This window comes from Hyperolius riggenbachi, chromosome 9 (assembly GCF_040937935.1).
Source record: "Hyperolius riggenbachi isolate aHypRig1 chromosome 9, aHypRig1.pri, whole genome shotgun sequence".
Taxonomy (NCBI): domain Eukaryota; kingdom Metazoa; phylum Chordata; class Amphibia; order Anura; family Hyperoliidae; genus Hyperolius; species Hyperolius riggenbachi.
In genome coordinates, this window is record NC_090654.1 from 227,703,010 (window position 1) to 227,726,877 (window position 23,868).

Below are 23,868 nucleotides of genomic sequence, written 5' to 3' on the forward strand. Positions count from 1 at the left end.
CTAAACGTCAGTCCCCCGCACCCCTTTTTTTTTTTTTTTCTCCTGGCGCCTTTTTTTACATGTATGCCTCCTTCCCTGCGTGCGAAACCCATAAATAAGCAAATAACATATTGTATCCATTGCATTGAAAGATTTGATTAAATCACTGGCTCAAGTTTCTGCTGCAGATCCAAAACATCTCCGGAATTTTCTCCCCCAGTGCCTCCAAACATTTCACTTGACCATTATTTTTAATGGTGAATTTTTTTGGGGAGTGTCTTCTTTTGAAATACATGCCAACTTCATCCCAGCTGGTGAGTGAATTGAACCTAAAGCAACAAAATAAGATTTGATTTACAGATACTGTTACTGTTTAGCGGCTAGCCATAGAATATATCTCATATTGTGGATTTGTAAGCACACTGTCTCCATCTTTCTGAATGCTTTATATTATGACTCATGCAGTGTACTTGCTACCCAAATTGCTTGAGACGCCAGATTCTGCAGAATTCCCAGAAGCCTCCAGGGAACATTTGTAAGTGCTAAAAAAGAAAAAAAGTTGTGGTAGAAAAAGAGCAGCAAATTGTGGCAGCGTTAGCATGCATTCTCTAAGGGCCAGTAAAGCTAAAAATACAGGTAGCTTGCTGTAAAAAATGGTGCCTACAATTCCCAGTAGTTGATGAAAAGCATCATGAAAAGTATTGATTGAATTACAGTGGTTTGCTAGAGCAGAAAATGAATCTCATCACAATCTGGAATTTTTAGAGCATTTCTGGGAGCAAAACAAAAGATGGCTTTATGTCATCTAAAGTTAACCTCTCTCAAATGGCACCTTCAAGTGACCATCTACCCTGTGACAACTCCTGTTTAGTATATGCGATTATAGACTCTTGACATGAGGCTGTCATTATATAGCTGTCTCCTCAACTGTTTCTCTGTCAGCCAAGAACGCAAGGCTGAAAAGATTAGACTAATACTTTAAATATCTCAGCCATTCATCTAGGTCAAGACCTTGAGTGACTTTCAGCATACAGTAGGGGGCAAGATAATTGCAACACACACATAACATGGTCATTGTATAAAATAAGTCTTGTACATTATTTTAAAGTATTCCCTTTTGAATGTGTCGCATAGATACTTAAGTGTAAAGGTGGCCGTACATCAGGCAACTTGGCGGCCGATCGACCATCCGATTTGATGATTATAATCTAATTGAATAAAAATTGGTGCCGCCAAGAGCATGCCCAATTTCTGTTGCTGTATAGGGGTAGGAGGGACAATACACGGCGCACGATGAAGTAGCTCCCAGGGAGCAAAATGAGTAGGAGAACAATGTGCTTGGGGTCAATCAGACATCCCTAAGCATCCAGTATGCCATCTCTCTAGGTAATGCCAGGGGCCTCCTGTTCACACTCCCGATTTGTTAAAGAGGTGCTATCAGCCATACTATGTCAGAACCCCTCCCCCCCACATAAGTAGATACTTGCTCTACTTATATAACATATGTATTGCACTGTCCACATTTGATCTTAGTGATTTTTCTATACAGTAGTAAAAAACGAGAAAATCATCCTTGGGATTCTCCATTTTAACTGTGTCTATCTTGAAGCTAATCCGGTCATTTCCTCCCTTACTCTCTTCTGCCTGATTGTGTATGCATTGCCCGCCCTCCCAGTCCTCAGGGACTCCCATCCAGCTCTGCAATAGAAAGTGCATTGGCAAGTCAGAAGAACAGTGGGAGGAGAAAACAGAAGGGAAAAAGGCTTCAGCCAATCAGGCTGCATTTAAGTCTGAGAGGAAAGTAAAGAAGCAAAAAGACAACCTAGCATGCCCTGCAACTTCCTTTGTGCAGCAGATCTTTCAAATAAGAGCCAGGGAAACTGGGGAATATTTTATGGATAAGAAAATAAGAAAAGTAAAAGTGATTTTTAAGTTTTGGATTGCCTGGTTAGCACCTTTATTGTTTACCAGATAAAAATAATTGATTTTATGTCCGACAGTTAGACTTTAAGGACTGCCTTGGCTGACTTTAGTTAACTGTGTGTGCGTGTATAGCTTAAAGGGATACTGTAGGGGGGTCGGGGGAAAATGAGTTGAACTTACCCGGGGCTTCTAATGGTCCCCCGCAGGCATCCTGTGCCCGCGCAGCCGCTCACTGATGCTCCGTCCCCGCCTGCGGTTCACTTCTGTAATTTCTGACTTCAAAGTCATAAAACGCCTGCGTTGCTGTGTCCTCGCTTCCCCTGATGTCACCAGGAGCGTACTGCGCAGGCCCAGACCATACTGGGCTTGTGCTATACACGCCTGGTGACATCAGCAGGAACGAGGACACGGCAACGCAGGCGCAGGGGTTTTCTGACTTTAAAGTCGGAAATTCCAGAAGTGAGCCAGAGGCGGGGCCGGAGCATCGGTGAGTGGCTGCGCGGGCACAGGATGTCTGCGGGGGACCATTACAAGACACTGGTAAGTTCAACTAATTTTCCCCCGACCCCCCTACAGTATTCCTTTAAAGCAAGAAGTAATGGGGACACCGTGAATTATACTGAGAAAATATAACCCTCTTGCTTTTGTTAGAAACACAAGGGTTTACTAGCTGAATGGCACAGTTTTTTTATCTGGAGATTAGTTTTCTGGTTACATATTTAAAGTTGTTGCTATCTATATCCTAAGTGCATCCTGCATTGGGCTCTATGTGGGCATGTGAAAGGCGGCATTGCTCATGTGTGTGCCTGCGTTTTGTCTATATGTTGTTGAAGTGCCAATACTCAGGTTTTGGAGGATGGGTTATTTTGAGCACCAGCATTTGGGGGATTGTGGTCCACAAGAGCTTAATTTGTGTGTCTCGAGTCCGGCTATTATGTAACCGAATTGCATCACAGTAAAGATTTTGGTCATTTGTGCTTGGATTTTAGTGCTTGGTATTAAGATGATTAAGATAAGTATTGGATATCCTTATTGGTTTTTGACGAAAAAATACTGGAAAAAAGTGTTGAGGGAAGGGAAGGAGGGTGATCAGTCGGTTGGCAGGATAAATGCCAGGAAGGGGGTTTTATCAGAAACTAGGTTAACAACAATAGTGGAGGGGATTGGGGTTAGGCTCGGTTCCGACTTGTGCAGAAAACGTACGCTGTCGGTATGTTTTTCTGCACCCCTGCTAAACACAGGAGATGGATTCTATTATTAAATATAGGATCCACAACCACTTGTAATACCCGACTTGTAATACCCCCGGACTGAGCAGAGGAGTTTCCAAGTGACACATGAGGGTCTGCGACAGGGCTGTGGAGTCTGAGTCCGAGCCGGAGCAATTTTGTGCACAGAGTCTTTGATTTCATAAACTGAGGAGTCGGGAGTCGGATGATTTTTGTACAAAATCCACAGCCCTGTTATATTAGACTAAGGAGTCGGAGTCGAGGAATCTGAGCCATTTTGGGTACCTGGAGTCGGAAGATTTTTGTACCGACTCCACAGCCCTGGTCTGCGATGGAAACCGGGGAATTGAATCGGAGTAAGCAGATGCAAAATGGATGGTGTAGGCATGGGACGGAGCAGATGTGAAACGCATGGCGTGGGTATGAGATGGAGAGCGGCGGATGTGCTTTACTATGCTTGTTTGGATCCATAGGAACCGAGCCCTCAGGAACAGGGTGAGTTTGAAATTTGGTGTTGGGAAAAGTATTTGTCTTGTGACTGGTAAGAGCTCACCGAAAGCTTAGCTGAAAACATTAGTCGCACACATGAAGCTCAGTGCCAAGGTCAGTGGTGCCAGATGTAGAACATGAGCTCTTGTGTGTTCTATGGTGCGAGTGCCGCCATTTTCTGTGCTGCAGTCTTGCACATTATACCCTGCAACAGATTCATAGTTCAGAATCATGCCTGATTTTATCTGCTTTGGATGAAAGGAAATTATTTGAAGTAGTTTGAATGTGCTTTTCAGCATCAACGCAGTTGCAAGGTTTCCTAGATGGCATTAGGCAAGCATGCTTTATCTGGTGCCCCAAGCTGCACGCTTCAGCGCAGGATAAATCTCGCATTGTTAGGTAAGCCGTCGACTGTTTCTTTCTATTGCTTGTATTTAAATGTTTAACTTTGATATACTGACCGATTTGTAGCTCAATTGAAAAATCCTTCTTTTCAGTTTATCAGCGCTGCCATCTGCTCTCTGCCATTTAATTTCAAAGTACTGCTATGTTAATTATTTTGCCTCCATGTCTGCATGTAAATCTTCTGGTGAAAGTCACCTTTTATATACTGTGGGCTGATTGCCTGCCGCTTGCTTCTACACTGTACTGTGCAGAGAAGGTCACCAATCAGCTGTGTAACACTGACCTACTCATTATCTGCCTTTGATTTCCTGGCTGCTCTTCCTGTAGCGGAATTACTGTAATCGTGTTGGATCCTGCATCACGTTTGTACTGGCATTTTTATCCCAGGTTTAGATTATAACCTGCAAATGTTGGAGCATAACATACGTTTAGGAGCAGTCTTTCTTGTAACCCCCCCCCCCCTTGCCTTCACTGGTTATTTCACATTATTTGCTTCCTCCGAATCTGGTATCCTAGCAACTGTGTTCCAGTGATGCCACTCAATTGAGGAATGTCGTGCTCAAATTAGTTCCTGAAAACATGGACCTGGCTGTTGCTAGAGAACTTTTGGCTTAACGTGATTTGTGCTCATCTTGATTACCTTGGATATGAAAGTTAGTCAAGTACACACTTCGGGGGAAGGGGGGGGGGGGGGCGGAGGGGTGATGTTTTGTGGGGGGTGGAAGAGGGGAAGGGGTGTTTTGTGAGGGCTTCAGGTAACCATTTATCTCCTACCGGTGTAGAATGGCCATTGCACTGCTGACTTCCCCACCTTATAGAGGGGAGGTTGAACAGTAGGGGTCATGCTGCAGCCCACAACAGGAACTCCAGTAGCGGTCAGCTGAGAGGTATCTCTGTAATGGATTTTCTCCTGAAACTGTCATGATTGATTTGGACAGTGTTTATATAGCTTAATCACCTCATGAAACGCTGCTAATTCTTCTAGTTGCCCAGATAAGTTTTGTGGGCTGGACAAATAGTATTATTTATTTTGTACATGTACAGCACTGACCTCTTCCTTAGAGCTTAGAGAGAAATGGAGTTAAGGATTATCATTAACTGCCCCTCAGAGGGGCTCACAATGTAATCCCTATCACAGTGTAAAGGTTTGTACACCTGCAGAATTACTGTTGTCTGCGGGGATCGGCACTTTTGGATGAACGTTCGGGGCTAAGTCCTGTACAAATACTTTACAAACCTGGAGGCTAATGGCGTGTTCTGTTGCTGTATGGAGGGACAGAAGTATGACGGCAAAGTGCACGACGAAGCAGAAAGGGTAAATGGGGAACAATGCAATACAACCAGCCAAGATGATTTGGCACTCTGGATCACTTGGTGACACATCTGTGCTGCTGTACAGAAACCAGATTATTTGCAGAGGTGGCCTTGATCGAGAACTGACTAGCATGTGTATTATACTTAAACGACAGTTGAAATGAGAGGTATATGGCGGCTGCCATGTTGTTTTCCTTTCACATGCTTGTTCAGGGTCTATGGGTAAAAGTATTAGAGGCAGAGGATCAGCAGGACAGCCAGGCAACTTGCATTGTTTAAAAGGAAGAATATACGGTAGCCTCCCTACTCCTTTCACTTCAGATGTCCTTTAACCACCCTGGCGTTCTGATTAAATCGCCAGGGTGGCTGCGGGAGGGTTTTTTTTAAATAAAAAAAAAACTATTTCATGCAGCCAACTGAAAGTTGGCTGCATGAAAGCCCACTAGAGGGCGCTCCGGAGGCGATCTTCCGATCGCCTCCGGCGCCCAGAATAAACAAGGAAGGCCGCAATGAGCGGCCTTCCTTGTTTTGCTTATATCGTCGCCATAGCGACGAGCGGAGTGACGTCATCGACGTCAGCCGACGTCCTGACGTCAGCCGCCTCCGATCCAGCCCTTAGCGCTGGCCGGAACTTTTTGTTCCGGCTACGCTGGGCTCAGGCGGCTGGGGGGACCCTCTTTCGCCGCTGCTCGCGGCGGATCGCCGCAGAGCGGCGGCGATCAGGCAGCACACGCGGCTGGCAAAGTGCCGGCTGCGTGTGCTGCTTTTTATTTGATGTAAATCGGCCCAGCAGGGCCTGAGCGGCAGCCTCCGGCGGTGTTGGACGAGCTGAGCTCGTCCAGACCGCTCAGGTGGTTAAAGTGGATCCGAGATAAACTTTTACTCATTGCATAGTTGTGTTCCTTTCATATAGTTTATAGGGCATTCCTCAAGCCAAATAGAGTATTAAAAAAGCATAACTTTAACTCCCTATAAACTAAACAAGCCTTGTCCACAGCTTCTCCAGTGCCTTGGCGCTCTAGCTCTGTAGCAAGGGCTTATGGGAGCTTAGTCTGGGCAGGAGGAAGAGGTGTTACTAGCCAGAAATTTCAGAGGCAGAGGGGTGGAGATGCAGATCAGCTTTGCCTGTGTGTAGATATCACAAGCAGAACATGGCTATAGACAAGTTACTCGTTAGTGTTTTTTTTTTGTCTCTCATCCGCTTTAAGGCCAATTCTGGTCAAGCCAATTAACTAATCTGTGTGTTTTTAGGATTTGGGAGGAAACAGGAGTGTTCAGAAAAAGGGAACCTGAAGTGAGTAAAATATATGGAGGCAGCCATACTTATTTTCTTTTAAACAATACCAGTTGCCTTGCAACCCTGTCTTTCTATTTAGCTGCAGTAGTGTCTGAATCACACACCTGAAACAGGCAGCTAATCTTGTCAGATCTGACAATGTCAGAAATTCCTGATCTGCTGCATGCTTGTTCAGGGTCTATGGCTAAAAGTATTAGAGGAAGAGGATCAGTAGGATAGCCAGGTAAGTAGTATTTTTAGCCTCCATATCCCTCTCCTTACAGTTGTCCTTCAGCCAATTTTCTTGGTTGATATTAACCCTGAACTCACGTGTTGCAAGGAGAGAGCCATCCCTGCCTATTGTAAAACTGAACCAGTAATACTAGTGAACAGAGGTCTCAGCAGTGGCCTATAAACATCTGGGAAAATTCCTTTCTCATTTTCTTATTCTAGAAGCATATCCATATTGTTCTGGCAACCAGCATTCTTTTTTTCTAAACTGCACATTCCAGTGTGATGTCTGCCCGGGATCATAGTGTCTGTGTTTATTTTTTGAATGAGTAAAGCAAAAAGGTTCCCGTTTATTATAAGTAAAGTTTTTTTTCTCTGCTGTTGTTAATGATGCACAAGACAGCATAACACTTTGAATGCCCCCATTACCCAGACATCAGAAAAGAATCCCAGTTGAGGTATCATTGTTTTTGATCCTGGCTGACAGGCACCTCTGAGCGCGCACGTCTGTGGATCGCAGACACTCAGCCTTACCTTGGGGGAAACAATAAGTTAACTGCCGAGTCAAATCAACAAGACAAATCAAGTGTTTGACTGCCCTGTTCCGGGGAACGCTTTGCTGGATGTCTCTGCTGAAGCCTTCCTACGTTTTCCAGCACCAGTTCCAACACAATTCAACGGCGCTTCTCTATTATTGATGAGTACCTGAGATGCACTAACTTAAGGTTGTCTGAAGGAGAGTTTCATTTGGGTTAACTGTTCATTTGTCTGAAACCTTGCGCATATACTAATTGGTCAACATGAAATCTTCAGGGAATCGACTGAGCCCACCACGTCCGCCCCACCGCTGCCCCCTCCTAATGTATAAATGTGCCCCCCCATGTGTGCATTTATACATTAACTGTCCTGTGTCAGCCTCCACGAGGTGTCCGTCCATCTCGCCGGTTTCCGCATACACACTAGTGGCGCATGGAGCCTGACGTCAGACGCTATGCACTGCTAGCATGTATGTGGCTGTTAGAACTCGGGTAGATGGACAAACAGCCACATACATGCTAGCAGTGCACAGCGTCTGACGTCAGGCGCCATGCGCCACTAGTGTGTATGCGGAAACCGGCGAGATGGACGGGCACCTCGTGGAGGCTGACACAGGACAGTTAATGTATAAATGCACACATGGGGGGGGGGGGCGTCACATTTATACATTGCAGCGGCATGGGTTTTGTCACTCGTTCCAAAAACTGCCACCGTACCACTGCACACCTGACCAACCAACTTCGGTCCGATTTTGCAGCATGCGCGATCGTCCATGCAACCAATTTCCGTCCCAGATTGGACGCTTTGTCGGTCGGGCATGCACTTGGCGGCACCATTTTTCACCCAATTTGATTATAATAATCTAATTGGATAGTCAAATCGGCCGATGTATGGCCACCTTAAGGGTGCATACATGCATCGAATTTGTATTGGCCACTCTATGTAGCTTGAGGGCCAACCGTTTGAATGCCATTAACATAATGGGCATGATTCACAAAGCTTTTTCACCTGTTTTCACAATATCTGTTACTTTATAAGCTTCTAAAGAGCAAAAATATAATCTAAGGTGAGAAAAGTAATATTGAGATCAAGTTAATTAGGAACAACTTACGGTACTTTGCTTATTTTGCTTGTAAATGTGCTGAAAGGTTATTTTTTTTTTTTTATCAATTAGAGAAGTCCTTTATGAGAAGTTTTGTGAATAGAGGTAAGATTTCATACTACATGGAAGTGGTAAAACTGGCTAATCAAAGTTGGGTATATGTATCAGGCTTTAAGAAGTGTGAACACAGTGGCTATCGTGTCTTGGAATGATCTTTCCTGATGACTTCAGATGATTTACCCTCCAGGTGTACACATTGGCTTAATGTCTCTCTGCAACACAGGTAGTCTCCACAACGACATAAATAATTTAAGAGACTCTACTGGATACACAATTTTACATTAATTATTTTGGTTTCAGCCTCAGTCACATTTACAATATCTATATGTTTCTGTATATTGGTATGTAACTGCCCGAACATAGATTTTCAAAGTTTTTCCATGTTGAAATCTATTGAAAATCTGTATAGAGGGAACCGAGCAGATAGATCCCTCTCTGACAAGATAATGACTCACACTAGCGTCTTTGAGTGAATGGACACAGTATTGTTGCTTTGTGTTTCTAGATGTTTTGGCTGGTAATTTTACATTGGGAAATTTATGATGAGATGTGCAGTACATGCTGCAAGTAGCGTCCACCAAACGCCATACTGATAAAATGTCCACGTTGAAGTGTTAAAAACTGTGAATGTGCCATTGAACAACCCACCCCACCACCTCAGGTATGCTTTTTCTCTGGAATACCCTCATGGCTCACCCGATGACTGGAACAAAGGAGAAATGGCAGCATCAAAAGCATGAGGTGTGTGCATATCTTTGATGGATGTCACCTGTCTGGTATCAGGACCCAATCCACTTGGGTGACATCGCTGGACCATGCTGCACAGAAGCGTGTCAGCTGTGTAGCTGATGGCTAACTGTGTTGCTATGCGGGGAGGCAGAGGGACAACAGAGCGGCGCATGCGTGACGTCATGTGGTGGATTGGCATGAACAATGAGATTGGCCATTGCTGGTGGGGAGTTGATACGCTAGGCGGATGAACGGAGAAGGGGAGGGCGCCCTTGTACACATGCCTGATTTTAAGCTTAGGTAGTCTTCATCGGCCACCTCAGCCAACCATAGTCATGAGCTTTAAAGAGGCGCTGTCTTTTTCTCCCATACTATCTCAGAAAAAAACACATATAGTAGATAAATACTTGCACTACTTACATAACATATGTATTGCACTGTCCATGTTTTGATTTTAGTGATTTTTCTACAGTAAAAAGAGAAAATCCTTCTTGGCATTTCCCATTTTAGCTGTGGCTATTTTGAAGCCAATCCTAATGTCATTTCCTCCCTTGCTCTCCTCTGCCTGATTTGCCCACCCTTCAATGTAGAAAGTGCATTGTCTCCGCATCAGAAATATTGGCCAATCAGAGAGGAACAGAGGTGTGGGAAGGGAAAACAGGAGGGAAAGGGGCTTCAGCCAATGAGGCTGCATTAGTTAAGTCTGAGGGGAAGTAGAGAGACAAAAAAGGACAACCAAGCATGCCCTGCAACTTCCTTTTTGTGTACCAAATCAGTCAGGTAAACTGGGGAATGATCATTTATCAACAAGAAAAGTAAAAGTGATTTTAACTTTTGGATTGCCTGATTAGCATCCTTATTACTTGTTTACCAGGTAAAAATAAAGAATTGTTTTTTGATTTCATGCCCGACAGTTACACTTTAAGGCAGGAGTCACAGTGGTCTGTTGCATAACACGCTTCATAATGAGTATGGACTGCAATGGAGACTGGACATAGATTTTAAAACCAAGTCTGCATGCAGCAATTACTCCATTACAACGCAGTTCTGTGAACAGGCCCATAGAATTGTATGGCAGTGAGTTGACATGCTGAATTATTTTGCAACACCACTGCGCACTATGAACTAGCCCTGAAGCATGAGCTAGTTCATACCTGATCCCTGGAAAGATCGTTTTTAATCCTATTTAGTGACTTGTGTAATAATGCTATGTTATAGATTTTATTTTTATAATGGTGGAGGAATTTCAGTTTATAGCTCAGAATCTGCAGAGATTTCCTTTCTTTTGACATTTTGTATTATGGTGTTAATATGTTCTCGCTATTAAATTTGCTTTGTTGTGCATAGCACCACTGTTATCATTGCCGTCATCATTTATTAATGGATCAGCAAGCTTTGCGCATTCTTTCCTTAGTACCTAAACAAAGGCCAACTCTTCACAATTTATTTATAGCGGTGTGATTATTGCATCATAAAGCTCTCACATATGCAGAGCCTGAAATATAACTGCCAGCACGGGGAAAGTTAAAGCGTTTCTTAGATTATTTCCCTTCTAACACCTACATCTTCAGTGCTCCGGATTCTGTGGCAGCCACACTCCCCCGGTTTTTATGTAGGCAGATCTTGTGCTTGACAGAATCTAGCAAATCTGTTTGGTGTCCACACCTGTAAATTATCATGCTGCTGTACATCACAGCATTGATTACAGTCACACTTATTCAGCCTTCACAGGCTAATTTGTTTTTTTTGTTGTCGTGTCTGTGTAGGGCAATATTCTTATTTGTGTGTTTGCTTTGCAGCACAAAAGCCTTTCTAAGTATCTGTATATTTTACTGGAAGCTTTCAAGGGTTCAAGTTTTGTAATGGGTATTTCAGTTTCCATGTAATCCAACTGCATGCAGCTTGCTTTGTCGTTAACCTCCCTAGCGTTCTGGACGAGCTGAGCTCGTCCAGAGACACTAGAGGGCACCGCTGAGGCCCCGCTGGGCCGATTTTAATATTTTTTTTTTTTAAAAACACGCAGCAAGCACTTTGCTTGCTGCGTGTCCTACCCGATTGCCGCCGATCCGCCGCTACCCGATGTGAAAGAGGGCCCCCCGCAGACCCCGTGCGCAGCCTGGCCAATCGCCGCCAGGCTGCGTTTTGGGGTGGATCGGGAGTCCCTGTGATGTCACGACGTCTGACTTCACAGGGTTCGTCGCCGCGGCGACGGGGGAAGCCCTAAAGGGAATTTCGTTCAGAACGGGATTTCCTTATGGGCGTGATCGCTGGCGGCGATCGGCAGGGTGGGAGGGAGTCAGCAGCAAGGGGAGAATCATGTAGCTGGCGCTAGGCTAGCTACATGATATAAAAAAAAATTGGGCGAAAAAACGCCTGAACGCCCAGCAGGTTAAATCCTAAAATAAGAACCAGAATCTGCTGTAGCGAGGGACTGTCTGGATATAAGGGCTGTGGAGTTGGTACAAAAATCTTTCGACTCCGACTCCTCAGTTTATGAAACCACGACTCCGACTCCGGGTACCCAAAATGGCTCAGACTCCTTAGTCTAATACTTAACAGGGCTGTGGATTTTGTACAAAAATCATCTGACTCCTGACTCCGCCTCCTCAGTTTATGAAATCAATGACTCCAACTCCGACTCCGGGTGCCCAAAATTGCCTCGACTCCAACTCCACAGCCGTGAATAATTGTGATCCAATTGCCAATGTGCTTGTTTTTTGTTTACCACTCAACTTAAAGCGCATCCGAGATGAAAAAGTAACTACAAGTAACTTGTCTATATATCTTATCTAAAGTTTAGATAAGCTGCCAACAGCTTCAACAGAATATGATTGATTATTCCTGTGATACGACAGCAGTCATGTTTGTAAACATTACACACAGGCAAGTTGATCTGCATCTCCAGCACTCAGCCAGTGAAAACCTAATGCCCACTCCTCCTCCTCCCTCCTCCTCCCCTCTGCCTCTGAAATTTCTGGCTAGTAATACCTCCCCCTCCTCCTGCCCAGACTGAGCTCCCATAAGCCCTTGCTACTGTTTGAAAATGCCACGGCACTCTGAAAAGCTGTCGGCGAGGCTTGTTTAGTTTATAGGGAGTATTACAACAAAAAAGTATTTGGTTTGAGGAATGCTTTATAAACAATATGAAAGGAACACCATTATGCAGTGAGTAAAAGTTTATTTCGGACCCACGTTAAAGGCCACCTGAAGTGAGAGGGATATGGAGGCTGGCATATTGATTTCCTTTGAAACAATACTAGTTACCTGGCATCCTGCTGATCTATTTGGCTGTGGAAGTGTTGGAATAACACACCTGAGTCAAGCATGTGGCTAATCTTGTCAGTTTTTTGTCAGAAACTGATCTGCATGCACGTTCAGGGTCTGTGGCTAAAAGTGTTTATGTGCGTACACACACTTGACTAAAGTCGGCTAAGGCGGCCGCTAAAGACCTCCTCAGCTGATTACCAAGCATGTGTACGGCAGCCCCAATCCGTGAGCGATCCGCCCAGCAGATCAACTCATCAGACGGACGGCAAACTCCTTTGAAGACACGGTCCACTGTGCTCTGGTCAAACATAGTACTTGTGTTGCTGGATGTCCTGATTGTAAAGTGCATTGAATTGAATTGCTCATGTATGTATGCTCCCCATCACGGTTTCTTTTTGGACTATGCACAGCGTTACAGAAGATGTTGGCGATATATATGAAACGCACAGGGTTGCAGTACACAACGCTCTTTATCGAGCTCAGAACTTTTGGCAATACAACTTATGCAACAGTTTGGCCTGGAACCTACTAGTAGTATGTTACTAAGCCATTTTTATGTGCGTGTGATTTGAAAAGCTCTTGCTAATGTAATGCTGTGGGCGTGATCCCACTTGAGCGATGTGATTTTATAAAAAATCACCCATAGCATTACATTAGCAAGAGCTTTTCAAAGGCTGCTAGTGGGTTTGAGCCCTTACAGGTGATCTCGCCCTTTGTCAAGCTGTTGAACAAATGAACGAATGCAGGTATATATGTCCCTTTAATTGGAAAGGACATCACAGTTGCCATGGTAATAACAACAAAAGGTCAAAATAACAATCTAAGCATAGTGAAAGGTATGCTTATCTGACAGCAGTCAGTTACAAGGGCAATTTCAAGGTGGTGTTAATTTCTACAAGTCTAGAAAGAGGGGGTCATTACATTGGGTCTGTAGAGAAAAACAAAATTATAGAAATAAATGTAAATTGAGCTCCCTGTTTTAACCCTTTCGGATATAGTGTACCCAGGCGGTGAATCCAGCAGATTTCTTTCTGTGCCTGGCGACACGATTGCCACCTTTAGAGTTTCAGAATGTGGTCAATGACCATAAATTTCAGGTCAGTGTTCACATGCCCAAATTCTCTACAGTGTTTTAGAAGTCACAGCCTGGGGTACATACAAAATATTTGTTAGGCAAATCTATCATGTGCATTTTCGGTAGTCTCTCCCACATACCATAATTTACAGGGACATCAGAGCGTTAAATGATTAGGTACTTTGGCAGGTCAAAAACTGCTTAATTGTTTGTCTCCCACGGTATTTTAAAATGATTGGCCTTTGATCACACTGCAACTCTCACTACACGCAAGTTAAGGGAAGCAACCTAAATGTGTGTGTCCAAGAAAAGTTTCTGAAGATGATAGTCTGGAGATGCGGACTGCCCATACCAATTTATCACCCAATGCGGGGTTTCTGGAGTACACAGGAAAGGGGGCTAGCAAATGCTTTGATTTCAGGATGTCACTTATTATGTGCCAATGCCACCTAATACAGGCCAAAATCTTGCCAGAGAAGGAGTGATACTGGCACACAGGGACACTGTTCTGTGTCCGGTGCTGTGCTGAGGTCTAACCGTTTTTGTTGGAGACCTTGAGGTTTTTTTTTTTTTTTTTTTTTAAATATAGCCAGTTTTGGAAAATGTCCAGCTCCCCAAAACGCACACACCCACACACACCCACACACCTTGGTGGTAATACAGACACAGGGACACATGGGCAGTGGCTCTTAAAATGTGATAAGTGGTCCTTTTTGGGTCCATAGTTAGGTTGCGTTTATTAAGCCTTTTTCTGTATACTATTTTTCCCCCCTCACATGTCTGTTGTGTAGAGAACATCCTTGGGTGCATTAAGCCTGATTGGGCTTGATCCATAGGTTAAAATGCTGATAAGATTTGAATATATTCAGGTTTAAAGGGACACTGTAGGGGGGTCGGGGGAAAATGAGTTGAAGTTACCCGTGGCTTCTAATGGTCCCCCGCAGACATCCTGTGCCTGCGCAGCCACTCCCCAATGCTCCGGCCCCGCCTCCGGTTCACTTCTGGAATTTCAGACTTTAAAGTCAGAAAACCACTGCGCCTGCGTTGCCGTGTCCTTGCTTTCCCTGATGTCACCAGAAGCGCACGGCACAGGCACAGACCATACTGGGCCTGCGGAGTAGGCTCCTGGTGTCATCAGCGGGAGTGAGGACATGGCAATGCAGGCGCAGTGCTTTTCAGACTTTACAGTCTGAAATTCCAGAAGTGAACCAGAGGCGGGGCTGGAGCATTGGGGAGTGGCTGCGCTGGCACAGGATGTCTGTGGGGGACCATTAGAAGCCCCAGGTAACTTCAACTCCTTTTCCCCTGATTCCCCCCCCCCCCCCCCCCCCTACAGTGTCCCTTTAATTTGTAATTTCTGTATTATTTCAATTGGTGGTGACCTTTACAATTCTATTCTTATATCATCTGCTATATAATTTGACGTGAACTTTGCTCAACATCACATTTATCTTTTCTCGTGGTGCTTTCATTGAAAGGATTCAATAAAATTCCTCTAAAAAATATGTGGGAGAAAGTGTAGGTTGTCGATAATGGCTTTGACATCTCGGGGGTGCAGAAATGAACTTTGAGAAACCCTGCACAGGCGCATCGACCATGCATATTGCACTGCAGTGTAGGTGTTTGTCTTTTTATAGTTAGAGAACAACCATAATGCCTTGCACAGTTGCACAAACATTAGTACAGTTCTTTACCTTTTTGTAAAGGTAGACAGGCAGTCATCTGCTGTAAAACTGAGCTGCAGAGAGACAGCAGTAATTGTTGCGTAATACCTGGTGACCCAAAATCACTAGGAAAGTTTAATGGTCCAGTTCCACTTATGCAAATTCACTTTAATCCCCCGCATGCGAACTCAGACGGAGAAACGCAGCCTATTAAAATCAATAGGCTGCTGTCCACTTTGTCCTGGGGGAGAAAGTAGGTATGCATGGCTGCATTAAAATGCATCACGCCCCCAAATTCTTATAGCTTGTGCATGCCACGGCTAGAGTGATTCCGATGTGGCGGCATCACAGCTGTGTGGGCATCGCATGCCATGCACAGTGGAAATGGGCCCTATGGGGCTAAAAAAGGACTGAAAAGCACTCTTACTAAATGAAAGTCACTTAAAGCTGAATTATTGCAAATACCTTGTGTTTTAAAGCGTGCCTGATGGGAAATAAAGTGCCCCTAAGGGGGTACTTGCCTCAGGAGGAGGAAGACTCTGGGTCCTAAAGAGGATTCTCCTATCCTCTGCAGAGGTGATCCAGGGCTGTGCCCCCTGAAAGCCCGCCGACAAGGGCTTGGTGGTGGTGTGAGCAGATGCAGTAGCGGCTTTCTGATAGGCTTCGGTGAAAATAGCCGAGCCCGCTTGATTCCGTTCTAATGTGCAGCCGCAATCAGTTTGCACCTGTGCAGTAGAACGGACCCGTTTGGTGTGCCTGCGGGCACCTCTGATTGTAAATATTGTTGATGTTTCTGCGGCGGGCTGGCTGAGGAGGATGGGAAGCCTTATTAGGATCCAGAGGTTTCCCCCTCCCCGGGGTAAGTGCCTCTCGGGGCACTTTTTTCACCTACAGGTTTACTTTAAGGGCTCTTTCACATTAGGGCAGATTTTGTGCGTTAACGCAAACGGCAGCCGTTTGCGTTAACCAAGGTAAGATGAAAGTCCATAGACTTTCATTTTACCTTTCACACCCGACGCTGCGTTTCGATGCGTTGCGGTTCCGACGCACCCGGGCGCAGTTTTTCATCCAACGCACCCGCGAGCTGGCGGTTTCCGTTGGGTTTAATTACCAGCTACCGCCGCTGATTGCGTCGCACCGCAGATACCCGAAGACACGCCGCAGGCAGACAACCCGTGCAGGAGAACGGCTCCTGCACGCGTTGTCTAATGTGAAAGAGCCCTAAGAAAGTAACATTATATTCAGTAATTGTCTCTGTATGTGATCAGCCTAAAGTTCCGAAACCGAAATTTGGCATTCTGACATCCCACTAGGTGTACATACTCCGTACTTATGTAAATGAAAGCTTAAAGTGAACATCCGGACTTAAAATCTACTCAGCAGAACTGAAAAGGCTTGGTGTTTAACAGTTTCACAGCATCAGAACTTTGTTTTTCTTACCAAAGCATCATTTTTAGCTGCATTTTTACCTAAGCTCCACCCATCAAAGAAAAAAAGCCCAGGCTTTTTTTCCCTGATGCTGTGCAGAGCATGATGGGATTTCCTATGTTGTTCATGTTGCCCAGCAACTGGGAGAGGTGCTCAGGACACAGGACAGTTGGAACTGTGTCTCATGCTCCCTGTCACCTCCTTTCAACCAAAAAGATGGCTGCCATCATGAAATCAAACATTTGCCTGTTCTTTTAAAACAGTGTGGGTAAGAGATTATATTACCTATCTATTTTAATTAACATGACTAATGTAACTTAATGACAGTATGTTTGTTTAGGCTGGAGTTCCTCTTTAAGAAAATGTTTATTGTGAAGGTTCCCATTTTTATTTAAGAAAAAATTGGGTAGCTTTTACTGGCTGCTTTTATCTGTTCATTTTTCAATTGGAGTCACTTCAGAAAGCCTAAGCGTTTTGGCATGGAAGGCCGATGATGCATGACTCATTTCTTCCTGATCCAATCAAAAGGCATTTGTACTGTTGCCATGGGTGGAAGGTAGCAATCCTGATCTTCAGTCGTTTGGCATGTCCTGAAAATCATCGCTCTGTAGATTTTACTGTTGCAAAATCACTTTTATTTCCATATACCTCGCAAAGCATAATACAGACATTGAACAATTTGTGGTATGCTCTGTGAAGGTGGTTATCCTAAATGCTGTGCTGTTTTCATGTAGAACTTTTGCAATATATATTTTAAATCAAAGTTCTAATTAAAAGCTAACTTGACTCCTTATTTCTATTTGGTGGCACCAAATTAAATCAGTCCTCCCATGTGACCTGGGAGGTTTCCATCAAAAAGACTGAGATTGAAGTTTTTGCACGATACCTGGTTTATATGATGACCGAGCTCCAGCCTCTACAGAGTTGGGTTGGGAGGATGACATCAGAAGATATATGTTCTTCCACTTACATGAAATACCTGCATGTAATGGCAAGCACTGACCATTCTGAAACTTTTTATAAGTTGCCACCTTAAAGGGACTCCGAGCAGTGCAGAAACTATGGAAAGATGCATATCATTTTAAAGCTCTCTTTCTCCTCTTTCCAATGATATATAAACCACCGCCCTATGCCTTTTAGTTTTCGCTATTTTCGCGATTGAAATTGCCGCGGCCGCGATTTCAATTGCGAAAATAAAGAAAACTAAAAGGCGTAGAGCGACGATTTGGGTGTCGCCAGAAAGAGGAGAAAGAGAGCTTTAAAATGATATCCATCTTTCCATAGTTACTTGTATTACACAGGACGACACTTTCCCCAGTGTCAGCAGCTCAATTCAGCAGAAAAAGTCGGCCTGTGTAATACAATGTAACTATAGAAAGATGGATATCATTTTAAAGCTCTCTTTCTCCTCTTTCTGGCAACACCTAAATTGTTTCCCTACGCCTTTTAGTTTTCTTTATTTTCGCTATTGAAATCACGGCCGCGGCAATTTTAATCGCGAAAATAGCGAAAACTAAAAGGCGTAGGGCAGCGGTTTATATCTCATTGGAAAGAGGAAAAAGAGAGCTTTAAAATTATATGCATCTTTCCATAGTTTCTGCACTGCTCGGAGTCCCTTTAAAGAGGCAATTTAGGCTTTTGGTAAACAAAAACAAAACAAAACACTTGTGTTTAAATTTCCACTGACCCAGGAAGGAAATTGGTTTAGCTAATGATCAATTGAAGAACTCCTAGCCAACTGGATGATGCTTGCATCAATTGGTTTCTGTTTCCAGCATTTGTGTATGAGGCCTATGTAAGGTATACAAGGTCCAATTTTGTGATATCATCATGCTTTGCTTGGTTAAGCCTACAAAGGACCAGTAAGTTAGAGTTTCTGGTTCAGGTGGTCAAAAACCTTAGTCTGCTTTGGATTGTGAGAAAGGAGTATAATTATCATCCCTGTGCTACTGCAACCCGTATCCTAAATGGGTTGTAGTGCTTTTGTCGTTTCTTGTCTGTTGGTGGCTTGACTGAAACAGAAAGCTTCACCAGTAGCCTTGCCGAGAACATTAATGCGGTTTTCATTGTAGTCCATGTCCCCCTTGAAGTTTTCTGACATCCATTAATTTGACACCAATGAGACATACAGGAAGTAAGTGAAATTGCCCTCACTATGAACCAGAAAGGAATAAAAATAATAAAACCTAGCAGAGATTCAGATCTTTCTGTGCTATACCCCTTTGTTTCTTATATTAGTCCTCACAGACCATCAACAGATAATGTTTTGCAGGTATCCTCACTTATCCCCAGGTAGCATAATGTCTCAGCAATGTGGATTTCACACCACCTCTGCATATGTGAGGTTTCCTGAATAACGTGCACTGTTTGGCTGGGAATGTCAGGTTTGGGAAACATGAAGGCAGATTTACCGAAACCAGTGACATTTAAAACTGGAGCAGAACTGGTGCAAAAGCGGAGCAGATGTTTTGATAAAGTATTCTGACTGGTAGCTCTGAGAAACCCCACCAGATTTGCTGTAGTTTTCCTTGCACTGTTCATGATAAATTTGCTCCAATGCTTCATCGCAATGCAGAAAAGAAATCCCTTGCGGTATGGCAGGGCTTTAACGAGAAACTGTAATGGAAACAAACTGGAGATAATTGTATGTGTAGTACAGCTAAGAAATAGAACATTAGTAGTATCTGTAGCAGAGAACAGAGTCTCATATTGTTTCCAGTACCGGAAGAGTCAAGAAACTTCAGTTGATATCTATGCAAAAGAGCTTCTCTGAGCTCTCTGACCCAACTTGGGCTTGAGACTGTCCTATTTTCTGAAGCACTTATACATCAAAAACAGTGAGAGGCAGCTTGAGATAGGGTTTTCATGCAGGGGAGTTCAAAAAGTCATACATTCTGCTCTGTTTTATAGTTTAAAATGCAGTGTGTGGTTTATAATTGCAAGTCTAACAGAATGATGCAATGTTATATTAAAAAAAATAAACAAAAAAAATTGAAAATAAAAATGAGACACTTTTCTTTGCCACTAATGATCTATTCCTTATCCGTACTACACGTACAATTCATTATATAATTTACATACGTTTATTTTCACTTCAGTGTCACTTTAAATACAGATGATGGCCATATTTCGAAGGTAGCATGTTTTTATTTTTTTTTTAATTCAGTTTGAAAATCTGTAAGCTTTCTGGAAACCAGGGACAGATGGCAAATGTGTGTTGAGGGTACACAACATAAATATCCACTCCACATGTAACATGACACAGGCAGCAGCCAGTAGGGAATTATGAAACCATGGAAGCAGGATAAGGCTGTCATGTTTGATGTGAAAGATGTGACTCTGCTCTCTCTGACACAGCGCTGGTAATAAACTTAATTAAGGGAAAAGGAGGGTCTTGATGGCTTCTCCAAACTTGCCTCGTGCCCTGGATACTTACCATTTTAATAACTTAGCTGGTAATGTTGTTGACTAACGTGTTTTGCATTTTCCTATGATAAATTGCTGCAATCTGCAGCATAATTAGTCCATGGACTCTGATACTATTCTGGATGGTGCCGGTGGCTCTGTAATATCCGTATCTCATTTAGTGGTGGCGGGAGCTGCTCTTCCCTGCCTAGACAGATGCGGTGCCATGAAGCACTGTAACCATGGTCTCTTGAAGGCGATATTAAGTCAGTGAATGCTGCAGAGTGCTGGAGTGTTTAATAAAGCTGTGGCTTTGTTTTATTTCTCCAGGGGCCGAGTAATGGGGCTTCCCGCAGACATCTGAGATGCTAAGCAGAAGCAGCACATATCAAAGAGAACATGCAGAAATCTGATGTTATAGCAGGTAAGTCCATTTTATTCAGGTCAGAAAACAGAAACAATTGGCTGACTGCTCATGGCTAAATGTATAATGTGCACATACAGTTTATTCACATACAATTGCAGCTTATAATATTTTACGTTTCTCCTGCCATGGGCTTATGTTACAGAGTAAAAATATAGAACCTTTTTTTTATCCTTTTATGTGATGATTATTTAAAGACAAATATCCTTGTTGATAACCTTTGATTGGCTGGATAGTGTACTGGTTAAGGGCTCTGCCTCTGACACAGGAGACCTGGGTTCAAATCTCTGCTTATCCTGTTCTGTAACTCGGGAGTGCTTGGGCTAGACTCCTTAACACTGCTACTGCCTACAGAACGCACCCTAGTGACTGCAGCTCCGGCGCTTTGAGTCCGCCAGGAGAAAAGCGCAATGTAAATGTTATTTGTCCTGTCCATTTCATTTGTGATGCCTTTGATGGTAAATTTGCATTATTTTTTTGTGTATAGCACTTCTTTAAATATAAAATACCTGGCTGGCACCTCTATCACGACACTCAATTAGCAATTGTTATGCGATTTTCCTCGGTACTTCCTACACAAGTGCAAATTCACAAACAATGCAGCAAGACTGATGCGGTAAAATTGTGTTGTACTCCTATCACATGAATGGAAAGTAACGTAGAAGTCTGCATACCTTCCGTAGATGTGAAAATTGAATACTTTATTGCATATCAGTTAAAGGGCAATTGAAGGGCGAGTTAATCCAAAGAAGGAATCCCGCTGCACCGGTGGTAAGGTAAAAGTCCAATCTTTTTTGCAGCATTAAAGTGAATGGGAACCTGTATTAAAAAAAAAAAAAAAAAAAAAAAAAAAAACTCTCCTAAGGAGAGGGAGGCTCTGGATCCCATAGAGCATTCCCTCTCCTGTCTCGGTGCCCGCTGTTGTCCTGGCTCCCCCGTAGCGGTATTCGTTTCGGTCAAATACCGCTGTCTCCCAGCCGACGGGAGGCTTCGGAAATTCTTCGGGAGCTCGAGTGCTCCTGAAGACGGGCCGCTCTACAATGCGCACGTGCACCCTTTATGACGCACTCGCGTGTGCGCCGCCTGTCTTTGGGAGGACTCAGCTCCTAAAGACTTCCGAAGTCCCCTCGGCGGGGATGTGAAAGGAAGAGCCAGCACAGCACCGGGGGCACCGGGAGAGGGATGGCTCAATAGGACTGAGCCTTCCCTCTCCCTAGGTGAGTATCTGACTTTTTTTAAATTTAATAACCGATTCCCATTAGCTTTAATGGACGACACAGTAAAATAGCTCACGCATATCGGAGCAGCAACAGGGCTCCTTAGTCATAGCTACGCGACCCATTCTTGGTCCTGAAAGGAGAGTTGTATGGAGGCTGCCATATTTATTTCCTTTTAAGCATTACCAGTTGCCTGGCTATACTGCTGATCCTCTACCTCTAATACTTTTAGCCGTAGATCCTGAACAAGCATGCAGCATATCTGGTGTTTCTGACATTTTTTGTCACATCTGCCAAGATTAGCCGCATGCTTGTTTCTGGTGTAATTCAGATACTACTGCAGCCAAATAGACCAGCGGGGCTGCTAGGCAACTTGTATTGTTTAAAAGGAAATAAATGTCAGTCTCCATATATCTCTTACTTCATTTGTTCTATTAGCGGTGAAAGGTGTTGTACTCGTGATTAATAAAGTTATTGTTCAATTCATACTGAGTAGTCTCCATTAAGCTGCCCACTAACGCTCCAATTTCTAGCGAAAAATCGTTCAAGCGATCAGAAATTCTGATCGGATTGGTTGTAAATAATCTCCATTGGTGGACACAATCTATTATGAACGAGTGAAAAAAATGTCGCCTGAATGAATTTTCGTCAACGAAAATTTGGATTTTCTTGGTGGTCGTGATAGATAGGAAGCAAAGATTGGTTAGTTGATGGTGTAGTGAACGATTTTTCGTCCGATCAGAATTTCTGATAGCTCGAATGATTTTTCGCTAGAAATTGGACAGTTAGTGGCCACCTTAAAGGTAGGCTGACACATCTTTATTTAATCTTACCACTAATATTTACTTCAAATATTGTTATACTTCTTACATCAGGCGCCTCCCACCATAGTTTCTCCAGTCCTAATCTCATGTTCAGTCAGTTTTTATATGCATGAACAGAACATTATTCATTATGCATAAAAAGTTTAGCAAAGTAGTTACAGGCTTTACTAAAAACACTTCTCCATCCAGGTGCCTGCGGCCTCCCACTGCTATAGGCTGCAGATAGCCATTTACAAGATGCCCAGCGCCTCACTCAATGTGGTTCTATTGCAGAGGCTACTGTGTGCTACTCGACTAGAAGCTGATTGGACATGCTGAAAAATAGTGATATATTGGCTACTGTTCCATGTGTATGTTGTTTTGATTCATTTTCGATTGATCAATATCCAGTCAGAAAAAATGATCGGAAATCAAAAAATTGTGTGTATGTTTGCTTTCTTTGTATATCCAATCAGTGTCCGATCTGCGTATCGCTCTAATCGCTCACTTAAATAGTATCTGTATGGATTTGCATCTGCTGTGTCCAAGTGATTAGGGAGCGGATTTGTTTGTATGTGTTTTGTTCAGGCATCTTTTAAACAGTTTCTGTGGTCACTAGCATTGATCGTGAGTCTAAACCATGCTTTTTAATGTCTGGTAATTCTGGAGATGTGCCACACGTTTCTTGGTCTCATTCGCTTCCCAGATGCTGCATGCTGGTTTTTTTTGACTGCTCTCAAACGTGACACCCTGCAACCACTGTTATATACTGGCACATTGGGATGAATAAGGAGTTCGCACGAGAGGCTGCAGGGTGTTTTAGCACTGGGAAGCCTTCCGTGTTAGATAAGCTTGGAGATTAGTGTTCTAGAAGTAACAAGCGTTCGATAAAGCAGCACAAAGCCCATTTCATACTGTTTTTTTTATTTTTTCCTCTTTGTTGTCTCCTAACACAGCCTACTAATTTAGTGAGCTTGATGGTGGTCAAGCTGAATATTCGCTTTGGGATTCTTAGGATGTTTATAGCTTCAGTTCCTGAGAGAATCTGGTCGTCACTCAGGAACAAATACCATTTATAGCTCCTATAGATATCTAGGAAATGACCTGCTTAATATTTCATAGACTCTAAATCTCATGGGGGTTTTGCAGAGTAATTGATATGGCTGATGCAGCTGAGAGAGCAGTCTGATATCATCCCAAGCATCCTGGTGATGCATGTTGAGAACTTCACACCTGCACAGCAACAGCTGATGGTGAGCAGGTCTTGCAGTTATGTAGATAGTAGTGCTAATTTAGTTACTGGTTGTCTTA

At 43.5% G+C, this 23,868-nt stretch overlaps 1 protein-coding gene across 5 annotated transcripts in view; it reads left to right on the forward strand.

The window, feature by feature from the left end:
• Nucleotides 1-23,868, forward strand: part of SIPA1L1 (signal induced proliferation associated 1 like 1) — a 370,713-nt gene that overhangs the window by 57,690 nt on the left and 289,155 nt on the right. For all 5 annotated transcript variants that reach the window (XM_068254095.1, XM_068254094.1, XM_068254096.1 and 2 more), the window contains exon 2: nt 20,444-20,537. The gene's annotated coding sequence lies outside the window, so the exon portion shown is untranslated. The remainder of the gene's footprint in view (nt 1-20,443; nt 20,538-23,868) is intronic.